Raw genomic sequence first — 27,883 nt, 5'->3', positions numbered from 1 at the left:
GGAAGGAAGGAAGGAGGAAAAGAGGGAGATAGAATCTGGAATTACAAAGAGTACTTTTGCTGGCTGGTGGATAAGTATCTGGCTAGAAACCCAAAGGCAGGCAGTTTGAATCCATCAGCTGCTCTGTATGATTGAGGATGGGCAGTTTCCTCACGGGTGATTAAGTGCCTCTAAAAACGCCCCATACAATCAGGAATGACTGAGCCTGGTTTTAGGGCACACGACAACAACATACCATTTGGAGATGAGTGTAAGAAAGTATCATATTTAATACTTGCACACTGATCAACACAAAACATAACAAAGAAGTAAAAGCAATTTGTGGTTGTTATTAGGTGTCATCAAGGTGAATACAACTCACAGTAAAGCAATCACCAAAAGATCTTAACCTTGTCTTATCCTGTGGTATCATCACACTTTGACACACTAGAGCCCATTGCAGTAGTCATGATGTCATTCCACCTGTTCAAGCGTCTTCCTCTTCTTCACCAAACCTCTACCCTTCCAAGCATCATGTCCCTGTCCATGGAATAGCTACCCACACCCCTGCAACATACCCAAAGCATGTTTAGGAGTCAGACACGGAGCTGTAGTGAGATGTAGATCTAACCTAAAGTTGGTATGTGGACCTAAGAGTTGCTCTAAGGAGCAAAGGCAATATTCTTCTGCGTGAATTACAGCCTTGGATACCCAGTGAAGCACCAGCTATGACCAACTCCATCTCGATGGCAGTGAGCTTAGTTGTGGAGGCATGAGATTAGACAATGTATGACCCATGAGCTCAGATTCTAAAATAGGACTAATTTCCAGGGAGTTGGAACTGACTCATGGCTAACCCTCTAATGGGCTTTTAGATGAGGTCAATTACATAGGAGGAGAATGTCCATGCTTTCCTGTGGGAACACCTGATGGATTTGAATCGCTTGCCTTTGGATTTCAAGTACAGTTCCACTATCCCACAAGCACTCTCTGTAGAGAATGGAAAATATAGGCCCATTGATGACACAAATCCGACACTGCATGGCCTACTAATCTTGACTGGTTAAGGATAACTGTATTTATTCCATAAACGTTACTGGAAGACAAGTAAATACCAGGCAAAACCAACTAATTTGAATAAAAGAAAATGTAAATAGAAACCACAATTTTATTTTTAAAAAAATGCAAATTAAGAAGTCTATTCAATACTTGGCAAAGGAAGCAGGAAGAAGGTAGCACTTGAAAATTTTCACTCCCTGGAAAATCAGAACTTCAGGGAACCTGAGAATAAGGGCATAAAGAAACTAAGGAAAGACCTGAAAGCAGAGAGACAGACCAGTAAATACAGGAGTCCAACAGCCACTGAGCTTTTACAACGCCAAACTCAAACTCACTGCACTGAAGGTGGGTCTCACTCAAGGGACTCTCATTAGTTTTCCACAGATGCAAAGCTTCATGAACAATGCTTCACTCTTCTTAAATATTCATGAATCGCTCATGATTGATGTGGGACGTTAACATGGTACAACTTGGACTGGTAATAGATACACTTTTCCAGAAAGAACAGCTTCTGATAAGTGAGTGCAGGTCTTTCAGCTTTATGACACCTTTATAAAGTTCTATTAGAACTGCCCCTAAGGCAGTTACACACACACACACACACACACACATCAGGCCTCTGACAAACTCAGAGGCAATGTCGTACGAAAGCCATTTGCAACCAAGGATTCACTATGTCACTGGATGATCCCTATTTGAAGAATTAACTTTCCCAAACAATCATCTTTCAGGTAACCACATACACGAAAGCATTGTAAGCCAACTGGGTCATACCTTTTGCCTTTATCTCCTCTCCTTCCCATTTTCAAAGGTCAATTTCTGAATTGTTCATCCCTAGTGACCTAATTACCCCAGCGACAGACTACCGAAAAACAAACTGATATATCATGGAGAAAGAGCAGACAGAGAGCATCCTGGAGGCAAAGATGACACAGCTCCATCTCTCATACCTGGGACATGTGGCTCGGAGTTTATTCCACAGAAAGGGACCTCAAGTTTAGGAAACATGAAAGATCAGTGAAAGAGAGGAAGACCCACAAGGAAGTAAACTGATGCAGTGACTGCAGAAAAACACTATGAAACCTGATTCTGTTAAATGAGTATATAAGGCACTACGTATCAATTGGCCTAGTGGTAGGAGGCTGCACAGCAGTCCCAAAGGTGCTCAGTTCAAATCCACCAGATGCTCTGCTGAAGGAGGGGCAATCTCCTCCTGTACCAGTCGGATCTGATTTGATGGTACACCCCCAAAAATTATGAAATGAAATAAAGGGGGGGAACCACCACAACTCTCTGAATTCTGCATAGACAGTGCTACAAAATATTGAACTGTATAGAAATATAGAAATTGCCTTTGAATGGGGTGGGGGAGGGTGGAGACTTGGCCTCACAGCTGATAAAAGTTTGGAGCCTGAAGATCAGTTTTCAGCTGCACAAGAACCAGCCTTGGGTTGTTAATGCTTCTCTCTCACCTTGCTGAGGTCACAGGAGGTCAGCCAGACACCCCTCGGTCACCTGGCAGCAGCCCCAGGTCCCAGTGCACAAAACATAGAATCACCCTTTTTTAAAAATTATTATTTGTGTGTGTGTGTGTGTGTGTGTGTGTGTGTGTGTGTGTACCGTCAAATCAGATTTGACTGGTACAGGAGGAGATTGTTCCTCCTTCTCCAGCAGAGCATGTGGTGGATTTGAACGGCAAACTTCTGGGATTACAGTGTAGCTTCTTGCCATTAGGCCACCAGAGCTTGCCAGAATCGCCCTGTTTTAAGAACAAGAGACGGAAACTGACCACTTCGGGGTGTCCTTGTTTGGATTCACAAAACTCCCCAAATCTTGAGACCTCACCACTAACTTTCACTGCCTTTCTGACATGTTTCCTATCATCTTGTATTTCTACATGTAACAAATGAACCAGCTTCTCAGGAGTTAGGTCCACTAACTTCGTAGCGCATAAGTAACTTTATTTGCAAACATAAGAGCAGCATGAATTCACAGATATTTCTTAACCCTTCGAGAAAGATTAAAGGTTTTTATTAGTTTATTCCCTTTTCTCCAAAGACACGTTACATTGAACTCAACTGTTCTGACACCAACTGTTTTTATAACTTGTAATCCTATGATTAGGAGCTGACAAGTTATAAGCAGTGTTGACTCAATGTTTTCCAAAATGCTTGACCTGCTCTGTAAGTCCATGATTTCTGGCATCAACAGTTCCTCCTTTCTTCAGTTCTCTAGCTCCTCTGTATTCCCTGGGTTCGGTCGCTTGTTAGAAGTCCTCCCAGATACTCAGACCCGTCAGGGGAATGACTCACCTGAGTGTAGGTATGCAGGCTGATTGTGCAGAGACCGGAGAGTAATGGGCCAGGTCCCTGTAGACTGTCAGTTATGGTGAAGTTGGATGTTGTGACCAAGAAAGTGAGAGTCCCCAAAAGGGCTAGCACTCAGGGCCTATGAGATTATATAAGCCTCTAGTAGGTTGGACCAAGCATCCCATCCTAAAGCTTTCTCCACAGTTCAATGCATACTTCAGGGGAAAATAAACAGGTGCTCCTTGGGTAGGAAAGACATTCTCAATGAATCCTGGCCATTCTCAATGAATCCTGGACACCCAGAACACTAAAGTAACGTAGTGCTACCTCACACAGATGCAGCTCTTCTTACGTAGGAGCTGAAGAGAACAGTTAACAATTTTGTAGGAAATAAAAATGCACAAAATCATTGCCTTTGTGTGGATTTAGACTCAGAGAGACCAAAAGCACAAGGAACGAATAGTTTCAAAAGTTGTCATCTTTATTGAGGACAATTGCCACATCTCTCTCACGGGGAGGGGGGGACCACATTGGGTTAAAAGTATTTAGCATTTCAGCCACTGTGTCATCTTGGCTCCTGGCTTTGTGAGACGATTCTTGTGGATACAAGAATTAAAAGCTCATCTACAGCCTTAAATGATACTAAGACTCCACACAGTCAGTACGATGAGAAATCTTTGTCTTTGATGCAGTAGGAGGAATGACAGCTTCCTCTATACCTAAGTCATTGTCAGTAAATGGTAACCCTCTAGTATAATTCCATTGATGATGAGTAAGCTTTCCAACTGAACCCTTTTTTCACAAACGAGGCAAAAATGGGCTGCCTCCCCACTGTGAGCACGATGACGGACAGTGAAAAGACTACTTGTTATGAACTCTTTTCCACACTCCACACATAGGGTGTCTCTCCAGGATGAGTTTGCTGCTTGGCAGTGAGGTCACGACTTGTGGTGAACCCTGTACCACACTACCTGCACTCAGAGGGCTTCTCCCCAGAGTGAGAACCCTGATGGACAGTTAGGTACTTCCTTTTGCTGAAGCCTTTTCCACACTCAGTGCACACAAATGCTTTCTCCCCAGTATGAGTTCGCTGATGGGTAGTGAGGGAACGCTTTGTGATGAACCCTTTTCCACACTCCCTGCACACAAAGGGTTTCTCCAAAGTATGATTTCGATGATGGATAGTGAGGGAACTCTTCTGGATGAACCCTTTTCCACACTCCCTGCACACAAACGGTTTCTCCCCAGTATGAATTCGGTGATGAATAGTGAGGTAACTCTTCGCCATGAAGCCTTTCCCACACTCCTTACACACATAGGGTCTCTCTCCAGAATGAGTTCGCTGATGGACAGTGAGGGAATGTTTTCTGATGAACCCTTTTCCACACTCCCTGCACACAAACGGTTTCTCCAAAGTATGATTTCGATGATGGATAGTGAGGGAACTCTTCTGGATGAACCCTTTTCCACACTCCCTGCACACAAACGGTTTCTCCAAAGTATGAGTTCGATGATGGATAGTGAGGTAACTCTTCACCATGAACCCTTTTCCACATTCCCTGCACACAAAGGGTTTCTCCAAAGTATGATTTCGGTGATGGATAGTGAGGGAACTCTTCTGGATGAACCCTTTTCCACACTCCCTGCACACAAACGGTTTCTCCCCAGTATGAATTCGGTGATGGACAGTGAGGTACCTCTTCACCATGAAGCCTTTCCCACACTCCTTACACACATAGGGTCTCTCTCCAGAATGAGTTCGCTGATGGACAGTGAGGTAAAGTTTTCTGATGAACCCTTTTCCACACTCCCTACACACATAGGGTCTCTCTCCAGAATGAGAACGCTGGTGGACAGTGAGGTGATACTTTCTCATGAAGCCTTTTCCACACTCCCTACACACAAAGCGTTTTTCCATAGTATGACTTTGATGATGGCTAGTGAGGGACCCCTTCGAGGTGAACCCTTTTCCACACTCCCCGCACACAAAGGGTTTCTCCCCAGTATGAGTTCGATGATGGACAGTGAGGTAAGCCTTTCTGATAAACCCTTTGCCACACTCCTTACACACATAGGGTCTCTCTCCAGAATGAATACGCTGATGGACAGTGAGGGAACGCTTCAAGGTGTACCCTTTCCCACACTCCTTACACACATGGGGTCTCTGTCCTGAATGAGTACGTTGATGCATGGAGAGGTAACTGCTTGATAGGAACTCTTTTCCACTCTCCGTACACACATAGAGTTTCTCTTCAGTATGAATTCGCTCATGCTCAGTGAGGTGACACTTCATCTTGAACCCTTTTCCACACTCCCTGCAAACATAGTGTCTCTCTTTAATATGAGTTCGTTGATGGGCAGTGAGGTGATGACTACTGTTGAACCCTTTCCCACACACGCTACACACGCAGGTTTTTCTGCCCCTGTGAGTTCGCTGATGGAGAGTGAGGTGACATTTCATCTTGAACCCTTTCCCACACACCTTGCACACATAGGGCTTCTCTCCAGTATGCATTCTCTGATGAACTGTGAGATGTGACTTCATGGTGAAGTCTTTGCCACAGTCACTACATACATGGGATTGCTTGATTTTGTGGTTTGTTTTAATTTTGAGGAGTTTGGCCTTACTGCTCTTCGATTTCTGACTTATGAGAAAAAGCATATCAGTCCAAAACAGGTTGTCACCTTGGAACAATGTCTTCTTCTTTCTACCCAGCACAGCAGGATGCTTTACTTCATTGCTGTGTCTCTGTTGGGCTATGGATAAAATAAAATTGGAGTTCTTCATTTTCTCAGGTAAACCAAACATATTATGAATTTGCACAAAAGAAGACTGAGTTTCACTAGCCCCTGACTCACTGGGATCAGAATCTTTACAGAACCTCAGAGTAGAGAAAAGAGAAGCTGAAGAAGGAGATGACAGCCCAGGGAGAGACCACTGCGCTACAGGAGCACAACAGCCAGTGAGGTTTACAATGTCCAACTAGAACTCACTGCACTGAAGGTGGTTCTGACTTAGGGGACCCTCATGAGTTTCCCGAGGGTGTAAGGGTTAACTGACAGCCTCTCTTTCTTCTGTGGAGCACTGGAGGGTTTCAACTGCTGATTTGGGGGTTGGCCGACTCAAGTGGAGTGAACTGAGTGACCTGACTACTTGGGTTTGCATGCCAGGAGGGAAAATCTGTGCTACCCACAAGTACAAGACATGCTGAAGTCTCAGGACAGGTAGGATAGAGAGGCAGAAGGTGGAATCTCATACGGAGGAAGGTGGGAGAATACAGGGAAGAGAAAGATTTAGAAATCCTAGAAAGAACAATATGATGAATTGAAAAATACAGCAGTCCCTACAATCTAACTACCTCTACATTTTAACAGAGTAGAAAATTATTCTTTTTTTGTAGATGATGTGAACTTTTAATTTATCTTCCTGTATAAAAGAATATTGTTGTATCTGCTTCACAACCAAGTACTTATAGATGTTTAAAGCTTGTTAAAGTGAACAGAAGAAACAATGGGTTAAATAAAAAAAAGAAAAATACAGTGTAGAAGAAGCAGATATGACCTTCAAAGTAAAAGAGTATATATTAATTTTACACGCTAGAAAGAAAAACCCTTCATAGGGTCGTTATGAGTCGCCTACAACTCAACAGCACTTAACAACAATAATATCAACATAGAGAGAGTCTCGATCAGCTGGCCCAGTGGACAAAAAGCGATGCTACCAAGGCAAAGGTGGGTGACTTTTAGTCCCCGGCACTCAGGCCTGTCTTTCATTGTTTTTTTTCAGACATTCCTCTAGGTCGTATAGCCCTCGTGTACAAGTTGCCATACAGAGGTCACTTGTTGCTGTGAGGCTGAACACTGTGGCACTAATGTGTCAAATGCATTAATGGTTGTCTACCCAATGCAAACAGAGAGTTGGGTGGAGCTCCCCGATTAAAAACAAGCTTGGAAGGAAGAGTGGCATCCACTTCCATAATAGCTTGCGTCCGGAAACCCTACGAACCTGGAGAGAGGATGAAAGGCACCCAAGTGTCGAGGACTCTCCTTCATAGGGTCGCTATGAATCACCTGCAACTCAAGGGCACTTAACAACAGGAAAAAAAAAAGGTCCCACAGGAATAAGGGAAATGTAGAGCTATTTAGATTTATGCTTAGACACCCTCACAGATGTGATGCCTTCTCTGCCCAGTGCTACGCTCTCACCCACCTGAAAAGCTTTCCCTGTGGTTTTCAGGAAAGTTAATCCATGGATGTTCATTTCCTTCCAGGCTGGGCATTGTGTCAGGTTTGCTCGGTTTATAACCTGTTCATGGGAAAGCAACCAATCTTACACACAATAGACTCGTGATAGTTTTAAAAAAGAATACATTACCAGGACGAATGGATCAATGGAAAAACAAAACTATCAAAGATACATGAAAAGGTTTTTATAGTAAAAGTCAAAAGATTTAAAAAAAAATAAAAGTTGAAAACTAGGGAGCTCCAGTCTCCAGTAGCCTAGTGGAAAGGAGCTGCACTGCAATCCCAAAGGTGCACAGTTCAAATCCACCAGATTTTAAGCAGGAGAAGGAAGGGCAATCTCTTCCTGTGCTAGTTTGATTGGATTCAGTGGTGTACAAAAAGGAAAATATATATATATATATATATATAATGTTGAAGGGTGGAGAGGGCAGAAAAAAAAGTTGAAGGGTAATATCCAGTGATCAAATACCAGGAATAAATTCAGAAGCAAACATTTGAAAAATTTCAGAAGCCGAGACAAGAAAGGCCCATGCCAGGAGAGTGGTCCTCACCAGTGGACACCAGGTTTCTGTAGTTCTCCAGCATCACGTCCTGGTACAGGGCCTTCTGAGCAGGGTCCAGAAGCTCCCATTCTTCCTGAGTGAACTTCACAGCCACATCACTGAAGGTCAGTGTTTCCTTTAAGCACAGCTTCCTGTAAGTGTCCCGTGGTGTTGGAGAAGGGCACTGAATGTCCCATGGATGGCCAAGAGAACAAACACAGATGTGTTGGAGAGGATGCAGATGGAGTGTTCTTTGAAGGCAAGAATTACGAGGCTTTGTCTCACATAATTTTGGCATGTTGTTATGAGGGGCTAGTCCTTGGAGAGGGACATGATAGGGGGAAGGTTGGGGGGTCAGTGAAGGAGAAGACTCTCAACCAGGTGGAATGACATGGTGACTGATGGAATGGGCTCTAGTGTATTAGGAAGTGTGAGGACGGCATGGGAGAAAACAGGGTTCAAAACTGTTGTTAATAGGGTCACTGAGACTTGTATTCTCCTTGATGGCACCTAACAATAACAAGATTTAATAAAGTATTTTACAATTAGGTTATGAATAAAATCTAAAGGAAGCTGCTAAGTACATTTCCTCGGTACAGTCTGCTACATCTATACACATAACTTGTTCTTTTTAGATATCTGAGTGAAATCAGAAGATCTCTGAGTTCAAATATTCAGTAAAATGCTGAAGATAAAATGGAAATATTCTAGAGTGCTCAAAAGTGATAGTATTTTCCTAAAGTAAAAGCTTTATATTTTTTATTCATTTTTATTTTTTTTAACTTTTCCCATTTTTATAGACACACAACAGATGTATATGTATACTCAACAAATATGCATTTAACTATATTAACAGTTAACCTGGTTTTGGTTTTGGTCAAACATTTTTACTAAGAAGTATATCAGTGGTTTGTCCATTTGCTGTACAGAGGCAAGTAATGGTTGCTGTGATGCTAAACACTGTGACACTGATGTGTCAAATGTGATAATGGTTACCCATGGGGGACAGTGTTTGGGGGAGCTCCCCGATTAAAACAATCTTGGAAGCAGAAGTGGCATCCACTTAAGAAATAGCTTGTCTCTGAAAATGCTATGAACTCTGAGAAATGAGGAAAGTTATACAACTGTTCAGGTCTTTCATTCACAAGGTCACTATGAGTCATCTACAACTTGATGGAACTTAACAACAACAATATATTAATAGGAATATCACTCATTTCTCTCTGGAGGACTCCCTGCCTGAGTCAAACTGCTTGGCTTTCATTTGACCAGTAAATTGTATTTCTCTCTCTAGCTTCTACTTTTTCAATTTTCATTTTAAACTCCATGTTCTACAACTTCCACCGCACAAGTAGAATACAAAGGAAGAGTAAAGGAAAGCAAAAGTCACCTGAGCCTTCATCATTTCTCTTCTCGGGATACTCCCAGAACCTCGAAAGCTCTTTATCTTTTCTTAACAAGCTCTGATTCCTCTCAGAAATCGTATGAATAGCGTCCCTGGAAAAGTCAATACACATATTCTGTGGTATCTTTGTTCAAAGAGAAAAAACAGCATGAGCATTGCCAAGTCTGATTTCTACAAATTCCAAAAAAGGGGAACGATCCTGACAGCAAAATGCACAACACGAACCCAATTCCCCTCAGGTCAGGCAAGACTGCCATGCTGCCCGGACTATTTTCTACCAATTCCAACAAGAATGCTACTGTTCCACTTGGTCAGAAATCCTTTGGAACAGCTATCTAGACCTCACAAAAACACATTCAGGATTACGGAGTTTACGAGGAATATTAGCAGGGTCCAACTCCAGTAAGAAACCGAATGCCAGTTTCTCAGACATGACATCTTCGGATGTAAACTTTCAAATCCTTCCTGGTTTTAGGAACGTGATACAAAACACTCATAGATCTGCCAATTAAGTAACTCTCTCTCTCTCTCTCGCTCTCTCTCTCTCTTTCACACACACACACACACACACACACACACAAACTCACACTCTGAATACCTCTAGGAAGATTGAGAAAAGGACTACATCTCTCGTTCCTCTGGGGCCACGGTCCTAAGTCAGCTCTGTCTCACATGAGGCTTCTGGATCTAGGGTGTGGCTGCTGGTGCTTTCCTGTGTGTCTGCTGGAGAAAGAACATCTGGCTCCAAGAATAAGCACTTATTCTCATTTTTCTTTGTTAGTAATATAATTCCATAAACTTCTGATGCTCAACTTACGCTATTTAAACCCAGTGGAATGGCAAAACTAGCAAAGTCCTCTATGAAGAGACGAAAACATTCTTTTCAAGTGTTATTGCCTGAAAATGTGTCAAAGTCAAGAGGACTATATCCTAGGAAAGCCATATGCAACAAAAGACTCATTCTACTACATGACACCGTGTTACAAAACATTGAATCCTGCAGAAAAATAGAAACTGCCAATGGATGGGAGTGGGTGGGGAGGGAAGAGGTGGCATCACAACTGGTAAAAATTGGAGGGTGCAGAAAACTCAGATTTCATCTGTATAGGAACCAGCCTCGATTGAGGATGATTCACTCACCTTCCTGAATGTACAAGACACCCCACTGTAATGTGACAATAGCCCCAATTCCTAGCACACAAGATTCCGGGGCTTTGGATTTACCAATGCTTCCTCCTCCTCACGCTCCTCTGGCCTCCATGACCACAAGATTAAAGCGAAGCTGGACCTGCTGTCCCTCCGATGTCTCTGCCCGGACTCCACCTTCACAGTCACCATTAAACCCTGATCCCAGAAGCCGCATTTCGGAAAAAACTCCACCTCCCAGCCCGACGGAGCCGAGGGGTCCGCACAAGTCCTGGACCCCCCAGGATTGAAGCCCCACGTGGGAGCCTGGAGGTTTCCATCCAGCTCTTCCAAACCCGGCGGGAACTTCACGTCCTCAATACACAAACACCTACACATTGCCATCGACCAAAAACAACAACAAAATAATAAATTTTTTTTAAAAAATGCCAAGAGACCTGTTGAGGCTGTTTCTGTTTCTCACGTTGACAGCTGTCAGTGCCTTCCAATGATGTCATAGGTAGGAAACAGGTATCTACGACGGCCCACGAGGCTCCGGATTCCTAAGGGACGACGAACGCGAACCGGGGCCCCTTGGCCTGAGCCAGACCCTGTGTGTCTGTTGGTTGCCCAGTTTGAAGGACAGAGCTGTCACGATCCTATTTGCTGCGTGTTGCTTTCATTTTCTGCAGAGTTCAAATTTCCGGAAAGTGGAAGTTAATCCGTAATCTTCTCTGCCCTTGAAAATCCATCATTTTATGCACACCCATGTGTTAGGTCCGTAAATAGCCTCCCCCACCGCAACACACACACACCCCAAAGTTCACTGACTCACATATGCGAACAGCAAGAGTGCTTCATGGTGCAGAACCAACTCCAGCATGTAGAGTTCCACCATTCATTTGAAAATGCCAACATAGGGTGAAGGCACTCAAGCTTTTTATGTGTTGAAGGAGGGAGTATTTACCAGGATGAGGTAATTGGGAACATGATTGGTGGACGAGGGGAGGGGAGAGTTACATGGGTGGGATTGTGACTTGCTCCTGCCTAGGCAAGTCAGCCCACCACCACCCTTTGCTGTGTCAGCTATACACCTTTCCTGTCATGTACCCCTCAGGATTAGTTATTCAAGCACTTTTAAAGCACAGATGGCTAACCTTGAGATAAGACCCTCCCCGTGCTTATCTTGTGGTTGCTTTCTCTCCTGATTGGCTGCCTCTAGGGTCCAATTTGGGCTACTGATAAAGGATGATGACTCTCTCTCTAGAACCTGAGGTTACAACATGTAATGTTCATACAACCAACCTCTTTCCCAACAGCGAATGTTCCAGGGATTCTGTTCTACCAATGTTTCATGCTTGCAATCTTCTGGAGCAGAGATCGAGAACACCCTCACTTCATTTTCCATGTGAAAGCTGGACCAGCTGCTCCCTCTAATGACCATTCTCACTCCTCCATCACTGAGCTCCTGAAATCAGACACCACATTCCTTACCCCACAGCCTCTGTGAACAGTGCCTGCGGGTAAACTGAGGTAAGCTCCTGACCTAAAAGGTTAATACTGCATTCCATCCGCACATGAATCATCATAAGAAAATTTACTTTTTTAAAACCCTAGAAACAGTCTTGGAAAACTCAGAGACTCCTTTCAACACAGTAGCTCATAACACACGCAAAAATTTTTTGAGAGTTGTGGAAGCCTCAAGTTTTAAACTTTGTAGTCTTTTAAAACAGTCTTTACTGAGTTATTTGTAATTTGAATGAGGCATATTCAAACAGATGCAATTTTCCGGCTGCAGGATACGTATTAAGCCCAGTAGTCCCTGATTCTTCCCAGCAAAAAAGTGATTGCTGTATAAACAAAACTGGGAAGATAACCCATCCAGGTTTTTCCTACCTCAGCCACCAGAATTTATTCACATTTACTTTGAAAAGCAGAAGGTGTAGTAGAGAAATGGCCCAGAAGTATATTAAAAGCCATTTTCTAAAATAACTAAGGAAATAATCAGTGTTTTAGGAGAAACCGATAAAAGCTTTAGGAAGTGGGGCCAGGATGCCGCAAGTTGTCCTGTGCCCTCAGACCATGGGGACGGTCCATTCACAAAATTGTCTTCTGTTTCTTTGAAATCTTCAGTGGAAGAAGAATGCTCTGATTTCCGAAGACAATAGATTAAAGTGAACATGAATCATCTTGAAAAGTCCTTTAGAAACTGTAATGGTTTATGACTTCATAGAAATTCTGGATGGATATGTTTATGCTTTGAAAAAAATGTAGTTCCCATGTGATTTAACTCTATAGTACTCAGTTGTTAAAGTGTGAAATACCTTATTTTTAAAGTGAATTAAAGGGTGGGATTTTTCCTACCCCATTTAATTATGCATATCTTCTTTGATTTGTTAACATTATTTACTCAATTTTTCAACTGATGCTTTAAGCACTCTTAAAAATTAAAGAATACTTTCCATGTGTGTCTATACGCATGTTTCTCCTGCAATTTAACTACAGTGGTAGTTGGCATCATTATACATTATCCTGGTACAGGGGTAAGAGAAAATGGAAATGTGATGCTTGAGAAATGGTAAGGCATTCTTTAGTATATCATATTGGGGTCCTAGATTGCACTGAGTTTGCCCACAAATCAAGCCCTGCAGTCTTCTACTTCATTATATTGTGCTATTATCTGAACCTAGTGAATGGTATCTTTGGGTGTTTTCCATTGCAAGTGGATGTACCTCTTTATAAAGGTGGTTGCTGCAAATTCAATTCTTCCAAAAGCCACTTTATTTAGGGTTTATCCACAAATTGTATTCATTTTGATAACACGTTTGTTTCCTAAATGTTTACTAAACACCTTATGCCAAATGTCTTGCAAATAAATGTTATTAAAAAAAAATTGTCTTCTGTGTCTGTGGAGCGAGAAGTGGGGCTTGTCTAAAATACACAGAAAATAAGAGCCCAAAACCCAATGTTCTTCAGCAGTGAGAGGCAAAAGTCACAGAGAAGCGATTCCACATTCCCAAGGGTGGGACTTTTAGGTCTTAGCAATGCATGGATTTTTTTAAATTATTATTAAATTTTATTAGTTTTAATGAATATTTACAGAGATTTTGGGTTCTCATTCATTCATTGTTGCACTGTTTTCTCTACCCTCCTCCCCAGTTCTACTTCCCCCGCTCAAATGTCTGTTTTAATTGTCCAATTGCCACAGTGCTTGTCAAAGCCAATTCTGATTAATCTCCTTTGTCAGTGTGTCCCTTGCCATTCCCTATCACTCCTCCCTGAGAGAGACTTCACCCTGATTCATAAGGAAACGGGGATGGCGTATTCTCTTAGCTACTTCCTGCTGAAAAGGGACGCTGTGGGTTTCAGGGTGAAGATCTTCTCTCAGTACTCTAAAGGGCCCCTTTGGCAGTAGGAAACACATAAGACTATTATGGAGATTGATTTTGGAATTTAGATGCACTCTTATTGATTGTGCTTGGCCGTACATGTTCATATCCTTGAAGATGTATCATGGGGGTGTTGCAACCTAGAAGACACAAATTTAACTAACAAGTTGAAAGTACATGAGTAAAAAATTAACAAGCAATAATATTTCGAGTAGAGGTTCTAGTAGTGGTACAAATCAAGTTACAGAGGGAAGGTGGTTCTTACAATAAAAGGCCTATAGACTAGTACTTTGTCTATTATAGTGTACAGGTTAGGAACCACAAGATGTAGAGGCTCAGCTATGTCATTTATGCTTCTTAAGTCCTGGAGCAAATTCCATCTACCACTGGGCTGTTTTACAACTCAGAAGTTCACATGCAAGGTAGAGGTAAAGTAAGGAACTACTTATGAGGTTTTCCGTCCATTCCAACAACTAAGAGATAGTGAGAAGAGTTGGGACCTCAGAAGGCTTTTAGGACCAATTAGTAGGCTCTGTGTCCAGGAGAAAATGAATATACCTACCAGTAATGTTAATGCTCATCCACGGCTCTTCTGGGAGGGTCTAAATCATTGAAGCATCCTCCTTTGTTTCCAGCTGGGAGCTGGGGCCTGTCCAATGCATGGATTTTGTCTCTCACCATGATTTTTCCACCCATCTGAATAGAGCTGACCACATGGATGAACAAGAATATTCAAATAGGGCATGTGAGCCTATACATCAGGGCACACACCAGGGCACTGGTTGGTTTCAACAATGCTTTGTGATGAACCCTTTTCCACACTCCCTGCACACATAGGGTCTCTCTCCTGAATGGGTACGATGATGGGTAGTGAGATGACCCATCTTCATGAACCCTTTCCCACACTCCATACACACATAGTGTCTCTGTCCAGTATGAGATCCCTGATGATCAGAGAGGTGGTAACCCGTGATGAACCTTTTCCCACACTCATTGCACACATAGGGTTTCTGCACAGTTTGAGTTTGATGATGGGCAGTGAGGTAACTATTTGAAGGGAACCTTTTTCCACACTCCATGCACACGTAGGGTTTCTCCCCAGTATGAGTTAGATAATGGACAGTGAGGTAACTCTTGTCAATGAACCCTTTTCCACACTCCCGACACACATAGGGTCTCTCTCCAGAATGAGAACCCTGATGGACAGTGAGGTGACCCCTCCTCTTGAACCGTTTTCCACACTCCCGACACACATAGGGTCTCTCTTTAGTATGAGCTCGCCGATGGTCAGTGAGGTGACAACTTGTGGTGAACCCTTTTTTACACTCCCTGTACTCATACTGCTTCACTGCAGAATGATAATTCTGATGGACAGTGAGGTGATTCCTACTGCTGAAGCCTTTTCCACACTCAATGCAGATACAGGGTTTCTCCCTAGTATGAGTTCAATGATGGACAGTGAGGGAACTCTCCAAACTGAACCCTTTCCAACACTCAATGAACACATAGGGTCCCTCTCCAAAATGAGCACGCTGATTGACAGTGAGGTGACCCCTCATCATGAACCCTTTTCCACACTCCCTGCAAACATAGGGTCTCTCTCCAGTATGAGTTTGCTGGTGGGAAGTGAGGTGACGACTCGTGTTGAAACCTTTCCCACACACACTGCACATGCAGGTTTTCTCGCCCCTGTGAGTTCGCTGATGGAGAGTGAGATGTGACTTCTTGGTGAAGTCTTTGCCACAGTCACTACATACATGGGATTTCCTGATTTTGTGAGATGTTTGATTTCTGAGGTGTTTGGCCTTAGTGCACTTTGATTTCTGACTTTCGAGGAAAATCATGCAAGTCCAAAACTGGTCATCTTTCTACTCAGCACAGCAGAACGCTTTACTTGATTGCTATGTCTCTGTTGGACTATGGGTAAAGTGAAATTGGAGTTCTTTATTTTCTCTGGCCAACCAAACCTATTATGGATTTCTACGAATAAAAAAAATGGGTTTTGTGGTACGGATCTGTATTTTCCAGTGAATTAAGGTTATTGTGTTTTACGCTTTGTAATCTTTCATTAGACAAACCAAAAAGTTGATAATCAGCTTTCTGGAATTCTATTAAAAAAAACCAGAATAATTAATTTCCTCCACCAACTTGATTTAGAATGAAACCAGTAAAAGAAAACAAGAAATGACAGAAATATAACTTGCAATTTCAATGAGTACGTTTCATGGCGTAGTGGTAAGAAGCTGGGCTGCAATCTCAAAAACAGGCATTTGAATCTACAGGATACACTTATGAAGGGACACCCCCTCCTACGCAGTTACTGGCCTCTGACAACCCTCCTAGAGTTAGTTAGCATTCAGTTCCCACTCAAGGGCACACAATAAAACCAACATTGCTTCACTATGAGTGAAAAGAAAGTATCACATTTATTGTTACATGCACGTGGCAAGCCAAATGCTTAAAAAGGGGGAAAGTGTGGCACAATATTAGCAGGATAAAGAATTTTTTCTGTCATTTACTTCCTGGTATTTCTGAATAAAAGCCGTGAGAGGGTTTGACTCTCGGCTGCAGTCTCTCAGCTGTTAGGCCCCCTGCTTAATCTCTTTTAAATTTCATTCCTCGTGTCCCTGCCTCTTCTTTGTCCTGGTCAACAACATTTGGCGCCTGAACAAGGCCTTGACGAGACATAATAAAGACATTAAGAAATATTAAAAAACAATTTTAAAGATGTTTATTAGGAAAAATACTTAACTGAAGGAATCATGTGGGAATAAGGCATCACTAGTCCCTGACTCATTGGGATCAGAATCTTCAGGTAACTTTAGAGTCGGAAATAGAGAAGCTAAGGAAGGAGATGACAGCACAGGGAGAGGTCACTGTGCTACAGAGAAACAACAGCCAATAAGGTTTACAATGTCCAACTAGAACTCACTGCATTGAAGGTGTCCTGACTTAGGGGACCCTCATGAGCTTCCCCAGGGTCTAAGGGTTTATGGACAGCCTCTTTTTCTTCTGTGGAGCAGCTGGAGGGTTTCAACTCCTGATTTGGGGGTTGCCTGACTTAAAAGGAGTGAACTGAGTGACCTGACTCCTTGGGTTTGCATGCCAGGAGAGGAAACCTGTGCTACCCATAAGGACAAGACATGCTGAAGTCTCAGAATAGGTAGGCTAGAGAGTCACAAGGTGGAATCTCATAGGGAGGGAGGTGGGAAGATATGAGGAAGATTTAGAAGTCCTAGAAGGAACGATATGATGAATCTAAAAATACAGCAATCCGCAAGAAGCTGCAATGCAATCCCAGAAGTACACGGTTCGAATGCACCAGATGCTCTGCTGGAGAAGGAGGAATAATCTCCTCCTGTACCAGTCTGATCCAATTTGACGGTACACGCACAAAAAATAAAATTTAAAAAAAAATACAGCAATCCCTACAATCTAATTACCTCCCGATTTTAACAGAGTGGAAAATTATTCTTCCTCTCCAGAAAACGTAACTTTCCATACATTGGAAGTTATATCAATTGCTATTTTCTCCTAAATAAAAGACGTTGGGCTCCAGTGGCCGCTAAGGTTCTGGTCTTGATGGCGAACGAACGCGGAATACGGCCTTTCCTGCGCGTCTTAAGGCCGGAAAGTGTCGTCAAGGCGCCGCAAACGCGGAACACGGCCTTTCCTGCGCGTCTTAAGGCCGGTAAGTGTCGTCCACGCGCCGCGAAAGCGGAACACGGCGTATCCAGGGCGCCTTAAGGCCGGAAAGTGTCGTTAAGGCGCCGCGAACGCGGAACGCGGCCTTTCCGGCATCGCGCCAGAAAGATCGCCTAAGGCCTTAAAGTGTCTTCAAGGCGCCGTTTGGGCCGCCATATTGAAAAGCGTGCTTTACGGGACGCAATTTCTGGTTGCTAGGGAAACCAGGTGTTGTTATGTCATCCAATCAGGTGTGACTTCTGGCCCTCCTCGGCCGAAGTAGGGGAGTCCTGCAAGGAGGCGGAGAAGTAGTCGCACGCACGAGGTTTGAATTTTGGGGCTGTTTCTCTGTGAACTTTCGCGGGGATTCCAGAAAGGAACCGGTGTGCAGGTCCGTGAGGTTCCTGGAGGGGAAGCAGGTAGGAGGTGGTCGGTCCCTCCTGGTCATTTGCGGGGTGGACGCCTTTGTGCTACGATCAGGGCCATCAAGACCTGGTCTGCATCTCTGGTTTGTGATGGTCACTCTATCTCTTAAGGAGCAGAAGTGAGAATTACAATGAGTCCGGTTGCAGGATGATGTGCTGGATCCGGTGGCCACTGGCCGCAGGGATCGCCACTCTAGAGAGGGGTCTGGTCCGGCTTCTGTAGTCAGGAGCACGGGAGGCAGGTCACTGTCAGTGATATTTTGGGGGAGTCGGCTTTCGATCCGTTGGACCCAGGAAACCTCTTTTCTTCTTTGATTCAGTAAGAGGCTGATTACTGTGCAATCTTTCTCCACTCTTAGAACCCGTCCTATCCTTGCACGCTTTTTTACCTTTTTCACAGTATCGGGTTGAATTCTATCCTGCAAAAAAAAAAGTGAGTCTTTTATTTTCGCCCTAGTGATGTGCTGGGTTTAGAGTTGTGCTTCCAAACTAAAAGCAGTCGGTTTGAATCCACCAGCTGCTCCAGAGAAAGCTGATGTCCACTAAACTCCCATGGGATTTACAACTCTAGAAATTCCGCTGCAGGGATCAGCTATGAGTCAGTTCTAAACAGATCACGGTGACTGAGAAGGCAGGTAGTTAGAGAGCTTTGGTGCAGCACTGGAGGGAACTGTACAGTTAACATTAAGGTCATGCCTCTGACAATTGGAATCCAGCAGAGGCTCTGTGGGTGGTGAATTCTCAGGGCTCTCCACGCAAAATTAACCATATTCAGATGCATTCATGTGATGAAACTTCTAATTATCTAGAAAGGCCAGGTAAGCGTGATCCAATGCACCATGTAAATATATTGAAGAAATGGCATTTATGCTTCTTTAACTTCATGAGGTGTCCTGATTCACTGGATTATTGCAATTAATGTTCCTTTGAAAACATTGGTACATCTCTTGTGGTTTAATTGTATATTCATTTTGTGGGATATACACTTCAGACTTAGGTTGTGTATTTAAAGAATATATATGACCTCAGTCTGACTTCATTCTGGTAGGAGATATCGAAGTGTTCCGAGAAAGAGAGGAAGATTCTCAACAAGAGATCTTGGCACAGTGGCAGAAGCAGTGCGCTGAAGCATGTTAGAGATGGCAAGGATCCTGAAGAAGAGGGCATGCGATGGGGTCACTGAGCCTTGTAATTGATTCAGCAGCTTATAACAAGTGTTTCTTAAAGTGGTTGTACAACTGTGTTGTTTCTCCTTTCGACTTCAGGTTATAGTTCATGCTTTTATGGGTTATTTTGTGAGTATGTCCTGTTGAGTCCCTGCCTATCCAGCAGGTTTTCAGAAACAATATATTACCCTGATGAGAAGAGATTTCCCATCTTTCTCCTGGGATCAGCTGTAGGATTTGAACTGTCTACCTTTTGGTTTGTAGCACAACTTTGTACCGCTAAGCCACCAGAGCTCCCTTTTAAATATGCTTTTACATGGTATGTTTAAAATATATTTCCAGAAGCTGGCAGGAACTCATTTTCCTAGAGCTTCATTTATTTGCCATTCTTGTTGAAAATCACATTTGACCACAATTTAAAAGCTGTGTATACTGGAGGTAAGATTCAAGGGCTTCCCCCTCCCCCTTTTTTCCCTTTTGCACATGGGTATCTGATCATTCAGGTGTCATCTTAAAAAGATATCTATCACCCATACCTCTGAAACATCTGGACCTGAGGTTTTATGGTGTAAAATGTTCTAGGACACTCGATAAAAGGGGTGGTCATCGGGGTGGGGGACTTTGTGTTACCATGAGTGGAGAAGCAGTGGCTGCAGCTTGGCACAGAGGTAATTTACACCTTCCCTTCAACGTACAGGCCTTGACACCCCTACAGCAAAAGAAGGAGGGAGGAAGAGCTCCTAAGATTTGGATATTGTCATCTTCGGAGATACCCTTCATGGAAGGTTGAAATTTCTTAAGAGCAAACACACCTGATCCACGAAACACACCGATAGAGTTTCCTGGCAGCTGGTGATGCCCAAGAAACGAAAGAGAATGGACAGGGTTCAGGTAATTTTCTTATTCTTTTTAAAAAAAAATTTATTGTAATATTTTTACATGTACCGTCAAATCAGATCTGACTGGTAAAGGAGGAGATTGTCCCTCCTTCTCCAGCAGAGCATTTGGTGGATTTGAACCATGTACCTCCGGGATTGCAGTGCAGCATCTTGCCACTAGGCCACCAGAGCTCCCATACATTCTTATTTTTTTAAGCCATGCTCTTAATTATCCTCAAAGCAACAGACACAGGAAATGGACAGCCATTGCCAATTGGAAGCCAGGGCACAGTTCTTGAATAATGTTGCTCGCACAGTGGACAGTGTTAGCCTAAAAATAAAAGTGGAGGTTGGAGCTCAACTCAAAAATCCTGTGTCAGGATATTTTCCAAAACCACAACTCAGAAAATCCTATGTCAAGATATTTTCTGAAACGTGAACTCAGAAATTCCTATGTCAGGACATTTTTCTGAAATCAGAACTCAGAAATCCTGTCAGGACATTCCCTCGTACCAGTTTCCCAAGACCAGAATCTTGATGCCCCAGTGAGCCACTGTAATGAACCCATATAAACCCCGTAAGCCCAACTCCCAGTGTTACTCCCCTTTCTGAGTAGCCTGGCGTGCAATGAACTCAGGAATGTTTCTTTCTCGCCTTGGTTCTTGGCTTCAATCTGAAACCCTTCAGAGAGCAGCTCGGGGAACCTTGGTGACAGAGTGCTGGATGGGTGTCAGAAAAATGCAGCAGGAGTGCTTCAGTGTCTTCTAGAAGACATGCTACTGAGTGTCCAGTGACTAGAGCAGTTGGTAGGAGTGGGGGCAGACCATGTCCATCGAGCATTGCAGACCCCCAGGGCGAGCTCCTCCTGATGGCTAGATTCTGGCTCTCTCTTGTTTGCACCCACTTCTGTGTCCAGAGGGAAGGTGTGTTTCTGCAGAGGGACTCCTGGCAGTGGTGAGGAGACTATGCGCTCAAATCCACAAGGACCACACTGGAAATCCTTGTGCCCACAGGTCCTCTGCCACCTGCCACTGCTGTGTAGGACAGGCTGTAGGCTGGGTCCTGCTCTACCACCACGAGCTAACCCTTTCCAACTCTTGACTTATGCCCTGGGATTTCTGGGGTCAGGGGAAGGGTTGTACGGATAAAAGGAGTCTTAGCAACTTGCAAACAACTTCTGAAAAAGAGGCGTGGTAGTGGCCATTCCCCCCCCCTTAGCAGTTGTTGTTGTTGTTGTTATGTGCCGTCGAGTCGCTTGCGACTCATAGCGACCCTATGTACAACAGCCCTAAACTTCGCTCTGTCCTGTGCCAGTCGCACTGTCTCTGACACTCCCATCCCTTAGCCATTAGGCCATAATATTCCTATTCAAAGCTGGGTTTAGATGACTTTTGAGTAATCCTTTATCTTATTTCCTAATGGATTTACTTGTTCAAATGTTTAGAGATACCTTGTATAAGTTTAATTCAGTTCATCTAAAAAGTAAGACATTTAGAATAGTCGAAGGTACAGAGAAATAACTTGTAGACTCTTCAGTATCTGGTTATGTAAAGACAAAGTTCCCTTGTTCATGGGATTGTGACTTAATTATTGGAATGACAGATGTTACTGAATTATTGGAATGGCTGAATTATTGGGATGATAGAAGGGAAATTGATGCCTTTGAGTTGTAGTGCCAGAGAAGAGTACTAAATATCCCATGGATGCCAGGAGAACAAACAAGTTTGTCCTGTAGATCATGAAGCCATACTGCTCCTTGGAGGTGAGGTTTTTGAAGTTTCCTCTGACGTACTTGGGACATGTTGCCAATCGGGACCAGTCCTTCCTGGTTTGGAGGGTGCAGGGACAGCGTAGGAGAGGATGACCCTCTCGGAGGTAGATGATTCAGTGACTGGAGAAATGAGGATTGGTGTGTCACAGATGATAATATTGGCAGGAGAGAGAGCAGTGATTAGGGCTGTTGAGCATAGGGTCGGTATGAGTCGCAGGCAACTCAAAGACATACAACAGCCACAACAACATATATGTGAGAGAGAGATAAAAAATTTTAAGCATCTATATGCATCACTGCAGCAGACCATACTAGGGAAGGAGTGGAGCGATTGCCCTCACATTTCATTGATATCGTCACATGGAAAATACCTTCTGAAATAGGATCTTTGTGTTGCAGGGGTCACTGATGTTGGACGATGTGACTGTGAAGTTCACCTGGGAGGAGTGGCAGTTCCTGGGCCCTGCTCAGAAGGCCCTGTACTGGGATGTGATGCTGGAGACCCACAGTCACCTGGTGGCCATCGGTGAGGACATTCTCCTGACACATTCTCATTTCTCAGCTGCTCAAGCTTTGGGGTGTCTGTGGGGTTGAGAAGTGTGAGATTCTCATCCACTTTAGGCGTATGTCAGTAGGAATAGTCTTTCTCCTCTTGAAAGCAGAACCTTTACCTTGTAAGCTTGAATTTTTTCCCCCTTTTACACCATAAATAAACATTTGGTCTCTTCACAAGCCAATGCCTGTTGGGTGATTCTAGGATTCTCTGGTTTCACACGTACAGGGTGTGGAATTAGCAGAGCAGATGCCCTTTCCATATTGCAGCAGGGAGAGCCACCGCGAACTCTACTGGACAGAAGCCAGGGTGGAATCTTTTCAGGTGAGTGAGCAAAAAGTGGTGGGTCGGGAAGACTGTGGAAGACACGTGAGAGAAGGCGTGACATTTGTGAAGTGACTGTGGGCATGTTGAAACACTGCTACTCATCCTTCTTCCCTCGTGACTCCTTTTCTATTCATGAATTTAGAGAAATACACTCCTCTGTGTCCTCTGAGATTAATCCAGATAGAGCACAATTTATGTTTTACCTTTTAAGATTAGATTTCTGTTTCATTGGTATACATTTTGGGGTTTTGGTTTCGATGATTTTCTTTTTCCCAGTATTCCCAAATCTTTCGCTTCTTCATATGCTTTTGTCTTACTATGGAAAGTGACACCTTCCAGATCTCTTTCAAGGTAAGATTACCTACTCGTATCTCAGGAGGGAGGGATTCAGTTAATACAAACTGTCTTCTTCTGGAAGCCCCGGCCACAATCCCTGCACACATATGGCGTCTCTCCCTTGTGAGTTCTCTGGTGGATGATCAGACTCTTCTTATGCTTCAAACGTTTGCCGCACTCATTGCACAAGTAGGACTTTTCACCACTGTGCGTCCACTGGTGGCTAATGACACCTCTCTTGTATGTGAAGCCTTTGCCGCACTCATCACAAACATAGGGCTTCTCTCCTGTGTGGGTTCGTTGGTGCACGGTGAGACCATAGTGCTAATCTCAGGAGGGAGGGATTCAGTTAATACAAACTAAGAACCATGTTGACTCTTAGGGAACACCTTAGTGCCACAAGGTGACCTTTAGCTTTATTAAGCCTCCCTCATTTCCTGAGGTATCATTTGGTTTACTATTAAATATTAAATTTAATATTCCGCTTCCCTCAGTTTATTTCATACAGTTTTGGTGAATATGCCAGGGACAATATTCCGGTACTGTCTTTAAGCTCTGTTCTGTTTTTTACGGAAGAGTTACCTTATATCAATAAAAATTTTTCATAAATATGTCCATACCAGTGCAAGTAGAAGGGAGGGTGATTTGTTCTTTTTTTCGTAGAAACCTGGGACCTTGATGATCATCCGCGTGCATGGCTACAACATGATAGAAGAGTCAAGGGAACTGGACAGTCAGATAAATATGCTGCATCAGAAAACACCACTCGTCAGAATACAGTTCATCTTCCTTTAAGGGAAAGTCATTGTATCTTTGACATCTGTCAAAGAGGTGTGAAGTCAAATTTGAGCTTACCCTCCGTTACGCAGATCAGAAGTGAGGACATACAGAATTCCACTGAGCCTCTCAAAGACGAGACAGCCTTGGTTCCTGTGGGTCGTGAACAATTTTGTCCTCGAATCAAATTCCCCAGGTGCCAGAAATGCAGCCCGACCAAATCTACACTCATTAAGCATCAGGAATCTGACAAGACGAAAAAGCCCCACACCTGCAACGAGTGTGGGAAAGCCTTCCACAGAAGGTCTACCCTCACTGACCATCAGCTCCTCCACGCAGGACAGAAGCCCTATCGATGCAGTCTGTGTGGGGAAGCCTTCTTTAAAAAGTCAAATCTCATTGACCATCACCACTCAACACATAGAGGACAAAAGCCTTATAAATGTGTGGAGTGTGGCAGAGCCTTTCTCCAGAAGAAGCAGCTCACCATCCATTGGAAGAGGCATATGGCGGAGAAACCACACACATGCAGTGAGTGTGGGAAGGGATTCATTCTCAAGAGTTATCTCACCGAGCATCAGCGAATCCACACGGGGGAGAAACCCTACATGTGTTGGGAGTGTGGTAAAGGATTCAACAGGCATTATGGTCTCACCGTGCACCAACGAACCCACACAGGAGAGAAGCCCTATGTTTGTGGTGAGTGCGGCAAAGGCTTCACATACAAGAGAGGTGTCATTAGCCACCAGCGGACGCACAGTGGTGAAAAGCCCTACTTGTGCAATGAGTGCGGCAAACGTTTGAAGTATAAGAAGAGTCTTATCATCCACCAGAGAACTCACAAGGGAGAGACGCCATATGTGTGCAGGGATTGTGGCCGGGGCTTCCAGAAGAAGACAAGCCTCACCGTCCACCTGCGAATTCACACGGGGGAGAAGCCGTATGTGTGTGGGGACTGTGGCAAGGGCTTTAGACAGAAGTCAAGCCTCAGTGCTCATCAGGTGTGTCACACGCGCCAGTTCCTCTTCTCCTGCAGTGACTGCGGCAAGTCCTTCTGCCGGAAATCGACCCTCAACTCCCATCAGAAGACCCACAGGGGTGAGAAGCCTTTCCATTGCAGCGAGTGCCAGAAGGCCTTCCGCTCCAAGGCAGATCTCACTGTGCATCAGAGATCACACACTGGAGAAAAGCCCTTCCATTGCAGCGAGTGCCAGAAGGCCTTCTGCTCCAAGAGAAATCTCATTGTGCATCAGAGATCACACACTTTAGAAAAGCCCTTCCATTGCAGCGAGTGCCAGAAGGCCTTCCGCTCCAAGAGAGATCTCACTGTGCATCAGAGATCACACACTGGAGAAAAGCCCTTCCATTGCAGCGAGTGCCAGAAGGCCTTCAAGACCAAGAAAGGTTTAACTTGGCATGAGAGATCTCACACGGGGGAGACGCCCTACAGCTGCCAGGAGTGTGGGAAGGCTTTCTGCAACCCCTCCAGGCTTTCCTTTCACAGGAGACAGCACCAAAAGGAGAAGCATCTGGATGGGCTCAAGGTTGGAGACCCTGCCCAGAGAAGTCACAGCTTTTCCCTTAGAAGTGAACTCCAGCGAAAGAGCCCTGTGAGTGACAGGAGTTCTCCTGGGGCAGCTGAGACATCAATAAACAATGCGGGACTCCTGGGCAAAAAGGACGTGGTTTTTGTAGGACAGCCTGTTGCCAGAGGTGGACCATTGGGAGATAACAGAATTTGCACAGCAGAATATCCTGTGGAAACAGTGAATGGTGTCATATCTCTCAATGTCTGCCCTGTGGTGGTACCTTCAGTATCTAATTATATATTATTATAAACCCTTCAGAACTCATAGGTCAAACCTGAGATATTCACTGAAGGCGAGAGTGGAGCAACATTTCTACCTCACTGTTAGACTGTAATGGTACAGACAGTATATTCTCTTTTTTAAGGGTACACTCTTTTTATAATTAGTTATTAATAATGAGACAGACTACCAGGAATTATATAGAACAGAGACCTTGAAAAACAGGGGGCCAGCAGTTCTCCGGACTGAAGGCCTCTTCTATTCCACATTCCCTGTATCTTTATTGAAAATTATCAGGAAGTTAGTTACAAAGAATTCAAAGTAAATGAAGCCAAGCTATTTCTACTGAAAACCTTCCTACAGACTCAGGAGGGGAGGGTTCAGCGAGTACAATGCAAGAATCCAGTAAACCCTTAAGGATTGCCTTCTTGTCTCAAGGTGAACTCTCCCTTGAACCATGCCTCCCCCAATCCTGAAATAGCATTCAGTTTATTACAAATATTTAGTATTGGCTTCCCATGCTATAAATTATCCTGAGTGAATAAAAGTCATGAACACAGCGTGTGGTTTCTATGCTTTGTCCTTTGTTGTTTAAAAGTTTATTTTACACGGTGTTTGTCAATATGCAATAATCCTGGGACTTTCTTTACACACTGAGCAGGTTGATATCAAAGAGCGAACCCATATCAATAACAGCTTCTCATAAATACCTCCAAACCAGTGCAAGTGGAAGGGAGGGTGATTTGTTCTCTTCTTAGAAACCTGGGACGTTGGTGGTCATCCACCTGCATGGTTCCAACATGTAAGAAGAGTCGAGAGAACAAGACAGTCTTATAAACACAGTGCATCAGAAAACACCACTCATCAGAATACAGTTCATCTTCCTTTAAGGGAAAGTCACTGTATGTTTGACATCCGTCAAAGAGGTGTGAAGTCAAATTTAAGCTTGCCCTCCGTCACACAGATCGGAAGTGTGGATGTAAAGAGTTCCACTGAGCCTCTCAAAGACGACACAGCCTTGGTTCCTGTGGACCGTGAGCAATTTGGTACTGAAATCAAATACCCCAAGACCCGGAAATGCATCCCGACCAGTCCCTAGCTGTTAAGCATAATAAATCTGAGAAGAGTAAAAGCCCCATGTCTGCAGCGAGTGTTGGAAAGCCTTCCACAGAAAGTCTACCCTCACGGACCATCAGCTCCTCCACTTAGGACAGAAGCCTTATCGATGCAGTCTGTGTGGGGAAGCCTTCTTTATAAAGTCAAAGTTCCATGACCATCACCACTCAGCACATAAATGACAAAAGCCTTATAAATGCATGGAGTATGGCACAGCCTTTCTCCAGATAAAGCAGCTCAATGACCATCAGAAGATGCATATGGCAGAGAAACCGCACATGTGCGGTGAGTGTGGGAAGGGATTCAGTCTCCAGGCTTATCGTCACTGTGCATCAGCGAATCCACACGGTGGAGAAACCGCACATCTATAGTGAGTTGGGCAAAAGCTTCAGAGACAAGGTTTTCATTGTCTACCAGCAGATGCATACTGATGAGAAGCCCTAATTATGCAGTGAATGTGGCAAAGGTTTAAAAAGTAAGAGAAATCTCATCATCCACCAGAGAACCCACACAGGAGAGAAGCCATACGTGAACGCAATTTGTGGCCGAGGCTTCTGCGATAAGGCAGGACTCACCCTCCACCTGTGAATTCACATGGGAGAAAAGCGCTAGCTGTGCGGGGTGTGTGGCAAGGGCTTTAGAGAGAAGTCAAGCCTCATCGCTCATCAGACGTTTCACACAGGCAAGTTCTGCAGCTACTGCGGCAAGGGCTTCTCCTGGAAGTCGAGCCTCACCACGCATCACAAGATCCACACGGGAGAGAAGCTCTTCCATTGCAGCACGTGCCAGAAGGCATTCCACACCAAGAAAGCTCTCACCATGCATTGGAGATTACACACAGGACAGATGCCCTACAGCTGCCAGGAGTGTGGAAAGGCTGTCTCCTACTCCTCCAGCCTTTCTCTTCACTGGAGAAAACACCAAAAAGAGAAGCATGAGGATGTGGTCAAGGTTAGAGATCCGGCCCCAACAAACCACAGCTGTTCCTT

General features: G+C 44.1%; 2 pseudogenes; one reads left to right on the top strand and one right to left on the bottom strand.

The window, feature by feature from the left end:
- The window catches only part of LOC102846460, a 23,426-nt pseudogene extending 12,524 nt beyond the window's left edge, over positions 1 to 10,902 (bottom strand).
- The window catches only part of LOC102849560, a 72,187-nt pseudogene that overhangs the window by 32,731 nt on the left and 11,573 nt on the right, over positions 1 to 27,883 (top strand).

The sequence above is a fragment of the Elephantulus edwardii genome, unplaced genomic scaffold (genome assembly GCF_000299155.1).
Source record: "Elephantulus edwardii isolate Elephantulus edwardi_28Jun2011 unplaced genomic scaffold, EleEdw1.0 scaffold00208, whole genome shotgun sequence".
In the NCBI taxonomy this organism is placed as follows: Eukaryota; Metazoa; Chordata; class Mammalia; order Macroscelidea; family Macroscelididae; genus Elephantulus; species Elephantulus edwardii.
Note: the sequence above shows the minus strand (reverse complement) of the source record. Positions and strands in the feature narration are given on the sequence as shown.